Here is a 13,500-nt window from a genome sequence, read left to right on the forward strand (position 1 = left end):
CTTCATATTGTTCTCTCTCTCTCTTTCTCTCTCTCTCTCTCTGTATGTGCAAGCGTGTGTGTGTGTGTCTCTCTCTCTCTCTCTCTCTCTCTCTCTCTCCTTCATATTGTTCACTCTCTCTCTCCCCCCCCCTCTCTCTCGTTCTCTCTCTCTCTCTCTCTCTCTCCCTCTCTCTCTCCTTGTTTCTCCCACTCACTCACTACCTCTCTGATTCCTCACTCACTCGTTTCCACCCCCCCCCCCCCCTATATTAACAGTGAATGACAGTTTGTCCACACATCCATTCATAAAACCGTCCCTTTCATGAGCCACGCCCCCTTTTCTGTCAACACCTTATCCCATATTATTGTGTGTGTGTTTATCATGTCGTTCGTGATCCCACCCCCACCCCCTTCCCCTCTCGCAATGTGTTTGTGTGCGTGTGTGTGTGTGTGTGTGTGTGTGTGTGTGTATGTGTTGTTGTTGTTGTTATTGTTGTTAGTACGAAATGACAAATATAATAGAAAGTTTCGATATAATAATATATAATATTTCAATACATAGCTACTAAAAAAATCAATATAGAAACAAGTATAGATTATAGTCGTAAAAGTAGTAGTGATGATAGTAGCTGTGAAAGTTGAAGTTCTAGCGTTGGTGCTGACTGGTATTGACAGCAAGCAGTCTCTCAGTCAACCCGTCAGTCCGTCCGTCCGTTCGTCAGTGAGTCAGTCACGTGATACTCTTATCACACTCTTCTCCCTCTCTTCTCTGGCTCTCTGACAATGGTCTGGAATTCACTCTCAACTGTCACTCATCCTGGTGGAACACGGTGGATCGTAGAGCGGACACACAACGAGGTGACAGTGTGTGTGTGTGTGTGTGTGTGTGTGTGTGTGTGGCGTGTGTGTGTGTGTGTGTGTGTGTGTGTGTGTGTGTGTGTGTCGTGAGATTGACGATGACGAGAGTGAGACGAAAGTGAGACATGACAGTGATACACACAACAGTGAGGAAGGAGATGGTGAGGAATTATTATAAAGAGACAGAGGGGGGAGGAGATAGGAAGATCGAAGGATAAAAAGACAGAGAGATGAGAGAGAGGTGGGAGAAAGTGCTAGGATTTATAATCTTGTCAAGTCGTGTGAGTTTGGGAATTTCCTGGAAATTGTCAAGTTTGTTCAGTTGATTATTTTTTCAAAAAAGTTTGTTCACTTCATTGTTTTTAAAAAACATATGTGATATGAATTGTGTTAGTTTTTTTAAAAATTGTGTTAGTTTTTATGAATTGTGTTAGTTTTTATGCATAGTTGTTGATAGATTGCAATAAATAGGGTACTATCTATTATCTTATTTAACGTATTTGCGGTTCTGATATAATAATGAAAATGATAATAATAATAAACTCTTATAGAGCGCACGGTATCCTCAACCAAATAGGTCTTGGAGCTCATCCGATCGTATTTATGGGCTAGATTTGACATTGTTGAAATGGACAAAGTTTGCCTTGGTTTTTTAGAATATTTCCATTACAATGATGGGCCCATAACCATTTGGGTTATCAGACCTGCAAATAAGGACAGTAAGATTGCAATAATCGGGGTATTTAATAGAATAAATAGAGAAGAAAAGAAAAAGATTTATTTCTCCTGCTTGTTTCTGAAAACAAAACAAAAACATTGAATTGTGTTAGTGATATGAATTGTGAATTGTGTTGGTTTTGTTGTGTGGAATTTGATTGCAGTAATTAGGGTTCTTATTATAGAAAAAAAATGTTAAAAATAAAAAAAAATTCATGTGACCCAGCGTCTCAAGGCGGTGTTACGTGGGGATGAACTTGACGCTGGAAATTTAATTCATAACCACAAATTATGAAACGTGGAGTTTATTTCTATTCATTATGGAGGAGAGAAAATAATATTTCTTACATTGAACCCCCCCCCCTCCCCCCCCCCCTTTCAAAGTTCATTATATTAAATTATAAGAAATTATGTTCTTATCATTTTAATTCCAAAATCTCTTTCTCAGAGACCAATAATTCATCGCGACATAACACCGTTTTGAAACGATTGGACACAATTTATTTCCTCCTTTGTCAAAGACTGATAAACCTACTATATTTGTAAAAACCAGAACCCAGGTCCTGGAAACGGTGCTATGTTTTATGTCTTTGAAAAGCGTATTTACTTTAAAGTTGAATTGAACAGAAAAGCCAACCATAATGTCAAAACTGTTTGAATATACCAGAGTGATGTTGATGGTGGAAATTTGAATTTATAATCAAACCATATGAAATCTGGAATAAGTTCATGTGTTTTATTACGACGTACACTTATTTTCAGGTCTGATGACCCAATTCCTTATGGGCTCATTGTTGTAATGGAAATCTCAACCCCAAAAAATGACGCAAAATAATGTCCATGACAACAATGTTAATAATATAGGCCCATAAGTGGGTTTGGATGTCAGACCTGCGTATATGCAGGTTTTTATTTTGTTTGTTTTTTTGGGGGGTTTTTTTTTTTTGGTGTCTTTTTATTTCCTTTGTCATTTGTCAATCTAATGTCTATTTTGAAAGATGACTTCTTTAACATAAGAAGATTCATTCATAACTGAAGTTAAGTTTTGTTATATTTCTCTTAAATTGAAATTTATTTTTATGGAATTGGCGACTGGGCGGCAATGTGATCTTGTGGTATGACACTCGCTTTCGGATCAGAAGGTCCTGGATTCGAGCCTTGCTCGGCGTATAGTTGAGTCCTTGGAAAAGGTTCTTTACTCACATTCTCATGTGTAAAATAAGTACCTCCCCGTTAACAGCGTTGTCCCTGTCAGAAAAAAAAATGTAATATCGCCAAACAGGCGTCATATCCCGTTCTAAATAAATGTTAAGTGTGGCAGTTGGCCAGGGACCCATTGTAAAGCGCTTTGAGCACGTTTAATGGATATTGCGCTATATACAAGTTCAAAAAATTAATGGCGACAGTTTTGAGTAAGTTAGCCGTATGTAAATAAAGAATAAAATCCCTTTATATCTCTCGTATAACGATAAAATTAATGACAGAAACGTGTATTTGTTCATGGATTTTCCTCGTCTTTGGTTTTACTCAGAAACGTCCAGCTAGCCTATGTTTATCTCAATAGGAGCGATCTATATTCATGTTTTTGTCCAACACAGTCAACAATCACATGATTTGTTGCTGTCCAACGATTGGATGCTTCTTAACAAATGTAAACATTCTGTTTTGTTTATGAAAATTGTACACATACTCATGTGTCATTCTGAACAAAATGATCAATCGAGATTCTAGATATTTCAAAAAGTGTGAACACTTTTCACTATGTAGGTCACTTTGAGCACATATTCCAATGTGACCAATGACCTCGAGCACATGGAAATGTAATATAGATAGTATGCGCTTGGCTTAGAAGTTCATAACATTGCCATCGGACCAACACACAAAACTCTGTGTAACCATGAACGTTTAAAGTCGAGTTAATACAGTTCAGTGAGAATAACTCAGAAACGCGGATGGCAAAATATAACAACAAAGGCTTGAGTGACGTCATCTTCGAACTGTCTATAGATAGTATGCAGATGACGTCACTCAGGCCTTTGTTATTGTTATTGCCATCAGCGTTTGTGAGCTGTTCTCACTAAACTGTATTAACCAGACTATAAAAGTTCATGGTTACACAGAGTTTGTGTGTTGGTCCGTTATACTTCCGGATGGCAATGTTGTGAACTCCTTGGTCAAGCGCATTCTATCTATAGATCATGCCCATTCACACACAGTTCATTTGCTAAGAGCAACACGCTATCAATTACAATCGGTTACAACACACCATCAATAGATAGTATGCAGATGACGTCACTCAGGCCTTTGTTATTGTTTTTGCCATCCGCGTTTGTGAGTTGTTCTCACTAAACTGTATTAACCAGACTATAAAAGTTCATGGTTACACAGAGTTTGTGTGTTGGTCCGTTATACTTCCGGATGGCAATGTTGTGAACTCCTTGGCCAAGCGCATTCTATCTATACGTTAAGCCTTTAGATAGGGGTCACAACATCTCAGTATGTTGGGTTAGAAAGATTTTTAAAAAAATCAGCAGATGGAATGCGGATGTTGTCATATTATTGTCATTAATTAATTAATTAATTAATTTATTTATTTATTTATTTATCTATTTATTTATTTATTTATCTATTCAATTATTTATTTATTCATCTATTTAATTATTTACTTACTTATATATCAATTCCTTTAATTATTTGTTTATCTATTTATCCCTTTATTCATCTATTTATTTATTCATTTACTAATTCATTTATTTATGTATACATTTTTCTATATATTCATTATTTATTAAATTCTCTATCTATTTCTTTATTTCTTTCTTCCGTTATTTAAAAAAAATTATTTATCAATTTTAGGCCAGTCATTAAGGTGAATAAATGATCAAAGTTCCACAGTGTCGGTTTGTGTTTCGATTGTCACAGTGGAAAACACTACAGTCGAATCCTGATTCCTTTTTTAAAATTTTTACAATAATACAATTTATAAGAAAAAAACAAAAACAAAAACAAAAACAAAAAAAAAAAAAAAAAAAAAAAAAAAAAAAAAACAAAAAAACAAACAAAACAGCTCAACCCCGAAAGAACAATAGCAACATAATTCTATTACTATCTATCTATCTATCTTCTTCTATTAATCTACTATTATATATTATTATTATATTTTATTATTATTATTATATTTTTATTCTTATTATTGTTATACTATTATTATTATTATTATTATTATTATTATTATATTATTATTATTATTATATTATTATATATCATCATCATCATATATTATCATCATTATTATTATTATTATTATTATTATTATTATTATTATTATTATCATTATTATCATTATTATTATCTTTATTATTATTCATTGTTGTTGTTTTGTTACATTATTATTATTATTATTATTATTATTTATTTTATTATTATATTATTATTATTATTATTATTATTATTATTATTATTATTATTATTATTATTATTATTATTATTAATTATTATTATCATTATTATCATCATTATTATTATTATTCTTGTTGTTCTTGTTACTATTATTATTATTATTATTATTATTATTATTATTATTATTATTATTATTATTATTATTATTATTATCATTATTATCATTATTAACATCATCATCTTCATCATCATCATTATCATTATTGATAATATAATTATCAGTTTATTATTATTATTATTGTTATTATTATTGTTATTATTATTATTATTATTATTATTATTATTATTATTATTATTATTATTATTATTATTATTATTATTATTATTATTATTATCAATTATGTGAACTCTATTCACAAAAGCACACAATTCAGTAAGAAAATAAAGATAACTATATAATACCATCAAAACGACCCACGACACTGTCATCTCAGTCCTGGGTGTGTGTGGAGCCATCGTAATCTTATCGCCTGACACTGACCAAAAAATGACGTCAAATAAATGCCAGTCTTTGGTCACAAAAGAAAACAAATCGTGAGTTGTATTCAATAGTTTAACCAATGAAATAACTTGTTTCCTTGGGTTCTACTAACGACAACTCACTAGACGCTACGCAAACCTAAAAAATGACGTCAAACTGCCAGTCCTAGAGGGTTCTTGTGTCAGACTATATGTTAACGATGTGTCTGTGTCGGTCTTTGGTAAATTATTTGCTCACAACTCAAGGGACTGAATTTGGTAGAAAATGCATTCAATAGATATTATGAAGGTTACAGTGTTGCTGTATATTCATTTTATTCTCATAGGACAATAAATTGAAGGTGTTCCTTTTTGTAACCAACGTGTCAAAATCCGACTGCAGAATATAGTGACACAAACCAAAGGAGTGTGCTATTATTATATCTTATATTATGTACTGTGTTGATGAATAATTTCAAAGTGTTAACTGTTTACTATACAGTTTTGTGATTCAATGAGGAGAAGGACATACATCTTATAGAAAATACGTTCTTAAATGTGAGTATTTTATTTATTTATCATCATCATCATCATATCACCATTACCATCGTCACAACTATTTCAATCGTATCCCTAAAATAGGATTTAGAAAAACGATTTTCATCAACGTTTTGAGTGCATCAACTTGAAAACTCACAGGAAATTTTTTGGCCAATTCATTTATGTTCACCCCCCCCCCCCCCCCCCAAAGAATATTTTAAAGCATTGGTGCATCACAGTTACTGCACTCTTGGTAAGAATAATAAAACAAAATGATATGTCAAGTCATACTAAACTCTCGCTCTGCCAGCTAAGAGTTAATGATTTCATGCGGGATTCATGGTGAAACGACTCTTTTTCTCGGTGGTACATATTATAATACGTTGAGAAAATGTGGGTAAAGAGTCTTTTCCAAGGACTCAACTAGGCGCTGCTCACAGCGGGACTCGAATCCAGGACCTTCCGATCCGAAGACTAGACCACATAACCGTACAAATATATGAAATAATCAAATAAATAAATAGATAAATAAAACAGGGAAATAAGTATATTAATAAACAAATAAAAAGATAAATAAATAGATAAATTAAATAAACAAATTTATAAATAAATAACGGAATCAATGAATAAATAAATAAATAAATAAATAAATAAATAAATAAATAAATAAATAAATAAATAAATAAATAAATAAATAAATGAATGAATGAATAAATGAATAAACAAATGTAAATAGATAAAGTGAATAAATATATGATTTTATAGACGAATGAATAAATGATAAACAAATATAAATAGAAAATCAAGTGAATTAATAAATAAATAATTAAATAAAGAAATAAATAGATAGATGAATAGATAAATAAATAAATAAATAGATAAACCAATAAATAAACAAATGAAAAAATAAAAATGAATAGATACATAAATTTTAATAAAAAATAGATACAAGATTTTAATTCATGAGGTTTTGTATCAAAATCAAAGATTAAGTTTCATTTTTTTAAACAAAAGTTGTTGTTTTTTTTTTTGTTTTTTTTTTTTTTTAAATCAAGTTATTATTTACATATTTTAAAAACCTGGGGGGTGCAGTTTTGTGTTGTGTAGAATTCACGCTTTTCAAAGAGTGACCCCAAAATACGAGGGCTATTTCAGAAATAACCGAAAAATGCCCATTGCTCAGCAACCAGTGGAGATTTTTTAATTCTGTAAACGACATGATATTTCTTATTTCCTTACGGATATTCCCAGAAATTATGTAGTGCATCATTTTGCACAATTAATTTCTAGACGATTTTAAAGATGGCGGCCCACCTTGAAACTTGGTCAAAGGAGGAAATCAGAGCTGTCATACGTTTTTTGAACGCCAAAAGTCTGAATCCTACCGAAATTCATAAAGAACTTCAGAGTGTATATGGTGAGCATGTTATAAGCCGTACACAAGTCTATCACTGGTGTAATTTGTTTGAAGCCGGCCATTCCGACTTGACAGACAGGGAAGGGAGAGGGCGTTCGATAACTGCGACGTCAGAAGACAATGTGAAGCGAGTTGATGAGCTTATTCGTCAAGACAGGAGGTTGAAACTTCATGAAATCGCAAGCAGTCTTGAAATTTCGGAAACTTCTGCCCATAGAATTGTATTTGATGAACTTGGCTACAGAAAAGTCAGCGCAAGATGGGTTCCTAAGCAATTGACAGACAATCATAAAGAACAAAGATTGGACATCTGCAGTGAACTTTTGAGAAGAAGCAAGAGCTCACGCAGGGTTCACGGGCATACTGTCAACGCCGGCGGAGACTTTCTAGGGTACGATGTGACTTTTCTTGACAGCATAGTCACCGGTGATGAGACTTGGTTGCACCATTGCACCCCAGAAACAAAGCAAGATTCGATGACATGGAAACATGCATCCTCACCTGTCGCGAAGAAATTCAAAGTCATGCGGTCAGCAAAGAAAATAATGGGAACTGTTTTCTGGGACAGTCGTGGTGTTATTCTGTTCGAAACCTTACAACCTGGAGAAACAATCAATGCTGCAAGGTACTGCCAAACTCTTGACAAGCTTAGGGAGGCCATTCGCAGAAAGCGCCCAGGGCAGTTGACCAACGGGGTCATTTTGCAACACGACAACGCTACACCCCACACAGCACGAGTGACGCAAGGTTGGCTAGAGAAATATGGATGGGAGTATTTTGCCACACCCACCACACAGTCCAGACCTCGCACCATCTGATTATCACCTCTTTGGGCCACTGAAACGTGAGCTGGCAGGAAAGCGCTTTGATGCCGATGAAGAGCTTGTTGACCATGTGCGGAAATGGCTACAAAACCTTGACGGAAATTTCTTCTGAGAGGGTATCTATTCCATGGTGCGGCGTTGGCAGAAGTGTGTCGACAGACTTGGCTGTTACGTAGAGAAATGAAGGACGAGTCAAGGTATGAACACGTGCAAGAATTTTGTTGATAGCATAAAAAACGCGGATTTTACAGGCATTTTTCGGTTAATTATGAAAGAGCCCTCGTAGTAAGTTCTTTGACAAAAAAAAAAATAGGAAATGGTTGGAGGTGGGTGTGGTGAGGGGATTGTTCTGACAATGGAAATAGTCCGTTGTGAATGGAAATCGTGACGTATCTCACACAGACCCAGATTAGGTTCATTCATTCAATCATAATATACACTTCCATACAAATAATGTACTGATACACAAACACACAAAATATTCTTTTACCAGTTCTCTCTCTCTCTCTCTCTCTCTCTCTCTCTCTCTCTCTCTCTCTCTATATATATATATATATATATATATATAATATATATATATATATATATATATATATATATATATATATAATTGGAAAAGTTTAGAAGCCTGTAACTTCCGGACCATAACTGATTAAAAACTGAAATTTTACCATAATAAAAAAAAAAGTTGTTGAAATTTATGTAGATCTACACAAATATTCATGAAAATATATTGAAAAACATTGATTTGACGATTATTTTCATCAACATGCCTCAACTTTGCCATATCGAAGGTTTTGACGTACCTAATTCTCAAATTCTGATGAGTTCTGTCTATCTCACGTTTTGATTTATGACTGTGCATAGCCTTTTCCCCCATGATCCAATGGGCATGATCTATACAACCTTTCCATGTGCTCGAGGTCATTGGTCACGTTGCAAAATGTGCTCAAAGTGACCCACTTACTGAAAAGTGTTCACAGCTTTTTAAATATCTAACATCACGATTGGTCATTTGATTCAGCTTGACACATGGGTATGTTTATAACATTTATTGTAAACAAAGCAACGTGTTTACATTTGTTAAGAAATATCCAATGTTTGGACAGCAACAAATCATGTGATTGATGACCTGGTTAAACGAAAACATGAATATAGATCGCTCCCATTGATTTTCTAAAGTCTAGAATAGTGATTAGATACCCAATCATTTTCCATTGTCCTTTTTAACTATGCTTCTCTGTAAACTGGTGTATGACCCCTATAACCCATCTAGGACATCAATGATCATAAATGCTGTAATCCATTGGATTCAAGACAGGACACATTCGAGGCCAATCATCTCTAGAAATAAATTGACAATCAATTTCTATTAAAAGAAAAAGTTTTTTAAAAAGTAGTCTTTCAGAGCCATTCGGCCCATGGAGCCGGAGTTTATCCCGGTCTCTATAGCGTGAAACGGACAAGAGCAATTGCTTGTTATCCTTTGGATAGGACGCTAGACTATCGCAAAGTACTTTCCACCAAATCTAATAGACCCAGCGATCCATTTACTGCTGAGTGGACAGGAGGGTCAGAAAAAAAAGTTCGATTGCGGCCGGGATTGATCTCGGTCCCTTTGCTTGTGGCGAGTGCTCTACCAACTGAGCTATCGGGACCCCCTCTATCAAAAGTAAGACTGTGTAATTTGACAAGTGTGGGAATTTGCCCTGTCTTGTTGAAAAACAAATGACAGTTGGGGAAAAAGTGAAATAAAGTCTGGAAATTATGTTTTGAAGTGTTACACGATTTTGGACGTTCACGGTTGTGGTTGAATTGTCAATGAAATGAAATCTTGTCCTTTTCTGCCAACTTATTCCAGCTGATTCTATGATTTATTAAAGATAAAAACAATAACAAAAAAAAAACAAACAAAAATCAAAAACAAAACAACTATTGCTTTCATAATAAAATGTGCGGTTATGCGGTCTTGTGGTATGACCAGCGACATCTATATTATGAAGTCCTAGGGTATGACACTCGCTTTCGGGTCGGAAGATCCTGGGTTCGGGCCTCGCTCGGCGCATAGTTGAGTCCTTGGAAAAGGCTCTTTACTCACATTCTCTTACCGTAGCCAGGTGTAAAATGAGTACCTGGCCATTAACAGTGTTGTCTCTGTCCGAAAAAATATATCATAATATCGCCTAACAGGCGTCAGGTCTCGTTCTACATTAAGTGTTGCTGTTGGCTAAGGACCCCTTCCTTGTAAAGCATTTTGAGCACGTTTAGTGGATATTGCGCTGTATAGAAAAAAGCTCAAAATCTTTTCATTGAAATGTCTGATTTTGTTTGACTGTAGACAACCTTATTTATTGTGGGTTTTAGCGAAAACTGAAAACAAGATGAAAGTTTGAAAACTTTTGATATTGTGACTTTTGAACGACTATGGTACAACGGGTATATTTTCTTAACCAGAAGAGGATTTTAAATTAAACTTGGCAAGAATTAACTCAAGATTTTGTTCTTGTATCTTGTAAAATTTCGAATGATTCTAATTTCTACATTGTATTGATACAGCGTCATACTTATTTCCAGTTTTTGTTTTCTCGTGTGTCCGTCTATATATAATTATTTCTTTCATTATCTCTCATTTTCTCTCTCTCTCTCTCTCTCTCTCTCTCACACACACACACACACACACACACACACTCTCCCTATATCTCTGTCTGTCTCTCTCTCTCTCTCTCTCTCTCTTTTGCATTCTCTCCACTTTCCCTCTTCTCTCTCTCTCTCTCTCTCTCTCTCTCTCTCTCTCTCTCTCTCTCCTCCCCCCCTCTCTCTCTCCCCCTCTCTCTCTCCCCCTCTCTCTCTCTCTCTCTCTCTCTCTCTCTCTCTCTCTCTTTTCTTTTTTTTTTTACACACACACATTTCCGTCTTTCTAACCCCTTTCCCACAAAACCTCATCCGCAAACAACAAAAAACAAACACACACACAGATACACACACACACACAGATACACACACACACACATAATATACACAAAGACCAACCACTAAACCAAAATCGAACCTTATCTCCTACCCCCCCCCCCCCCCTTCCCCCCCCCCCCCCCCCCAACTCTAAATCCATATCGTAATGATTAATGACGTCCCCCCCAAACCATAGAACTATGACAGGTAACATTTTTATACCTTCACGTCGTGCTCTGGCACAGACATTCCAGACCCGGATCAAAGGGACGACCACAACACCAACATGCTACTTCCCCTCTCCTGTTGCCATCCACAACAACTTACCTTGTCATCGTGGTCAAGTGGTTGAGTGTTCTGGTGACAGATATACCACACTGTGATCCAAAGATCCTGGATTGGAACTCCGTTAAAAGAACTCCGTTAAAACCATGATAAACATTTTTAAAAACAGCTTCCCCCTCCCCAACCCCTCGCCAAAAAAAAAAAAAAAAAAGAAGAAGACACAGAACAACAGAGAAATAAATATTGTGAATAATATAAGCAACATTTTAAAAAATCAGAAAGAAACATAGAGGAGTATTTTTAAAGAACAGGCAAAAAAAAAAATAAAAAATAAAAAAAAATAAATAAATAAAAGATTTTTAAAACATAAACGAAACAAATATACCGTCGACAAAGAAAAGCATAGCTCAAAAAAAAAAAATAAAAAAAAAAATAACATGTCACATCGCCTAAAAACGGTATTACGTCGGGTGGACCAGATTTCGAAACGTGATTTCAAAGTTTTATCCTCTCCGCACCAACTATGCGTTTAGTTTTTTTTTTTTTTTTTTTTAAATCACAACAGCAGCCATAAAAAAAAGGTGCCAAAACACGAAATTATGTGTAACTGACGTGTACATATATGCAGGCCCGCCTTCCGAACGCACTATGGGCCTAGTTTAACATTGTTGTAATGGACAATTTTTTGCGTCATATTTTGAGATTTCCACTACGACAATGAGCCCATAATGAATTGGGTTATCAGACCTACAAATAAGAATACGTCGTATGTAACTTTTGACGTTTATAGTCGGATTGATAGGCTTTGGTGAGAACTAATCAGCCACCAGGCTGTATGAAAACAATAACGAAGAACTGTTACATCGACTTTGTTCCATCTATAAGAAAATCGTTACATTTGATCCGATGCAATCAACATTTTTCTCCTGCAAATTTCTGTTGTACATCACAAAGTTTGATGAAATGATTTTGTTATAGCTTTAAGAACGTATCTACTGTTTTGCTGTAAAACTTCTTTTGGTCAATAAAAGTATGTATTCATTTCTCTTGACTTAGAAATTTAAAAAATCAAATTTTATGTTGGGAAGGTATAACGTTTCGGGGATGTGCAGCAATGTGGTCTCGTGGTATGACACTCGCTTTCGGATCGGAAGGTCCTGGGTTCGAGCCTCGCTTGGGGCATGGTTGAGTCCTTGGAAAAGGCTCTTTACTCACATTCTCTCACCGTACTCGGGTGTAAAATGAGTACGGTAATAGAATGTGCAAAAAGAGCCTTTTCCAATGGCTCAACTTTGTCGGAAAAAATTGTAATATCGCCTTACAGGCGTCATGTCTCGGTTCTACGTGTCACGTGTTGCTGTTGGTCAGGGACGATTTGTAAAGCGCTTTGAGCACATTTAGTGGATATTACGATATATAAAAGCTCTTTAAATAGAATAAATAAAGATAATCCGAAAAATGGTCGGTAAAGAAATGGTTAAATTGAACAGAAATCTGTTTTTTTTTTTTAATTGTTTTTGTTTTTAAGGGTTTTATGACGCTTGCAACACATATAGGTTATGAAATCTGAAACTTAGAACTTAAAAAAAAATGTATCCACTGTCCTTGATAAAATCTAAATTGTATGGAACCAAACTTGGACCACCCTGTATTTTTGGTTTCGCACTCTTTCAACTGATCGATTTTTTAAGCCTTTGATCGATTAGAAGTTCAAATATCTACATTGATTCATGTTCAAATCCGATTGAGATACAAAAGAAGATGTTCGAATCGCTTGTTTCAAAATCCACACCTTTTTGGTAGTTGGTTCGAACATTGAGGCAGTATTTTATTGTAGAAAAGACTGGAAGATACTGCTTGTTTAGTTTTACCGCCAGATTTGCTTGAGTTTCAGGTTTATAATCTGTAGATGGAATGTGGTTTTGAGAAAATGCCTGGTTTTTTTGCCAACAGTAAAAACGACTTGAAAATACTGGGTTTGCTTTGGAAAATGGGATTTTAGTTGTATGTA

The 13,500-nt window shown here is 34.7% G+C and overlaps 1 protein-coding gene across 1 annotated transcript in view; it reads left to right on the top strand.

The window, feature by feature from the left end:
- Positions 1-1,023: 1,023 nt before the first annotated feature.
- LOC144979830 (uncharacterized) overlaps positions 1,024-13,500 on the top strand; it is a gene marked incomplete in the record, with an annotated part of 73,692 nt that continues 61,215 nt past the window's right edge. The window contains 2 exon segments of the mRNA XM_078926992.1: positions 1,024-1,120; positions 5,822-6,032.

This window comes from Berghia stephanieae, chromosome 9 (genome assembly GCF_034508935.2).
Source record: "Berghia stephanieae isolate SIO BIC M18660-M18661 chromosome 9, UCSD_Bste_1.3, whole genome shotgun sequence".
NCBI lineage: Eukaryota > Metazoa > Mollusca > Gastropoda > Nudibranchia > Aeolidiidae > Berghia > Berghia stephanieae.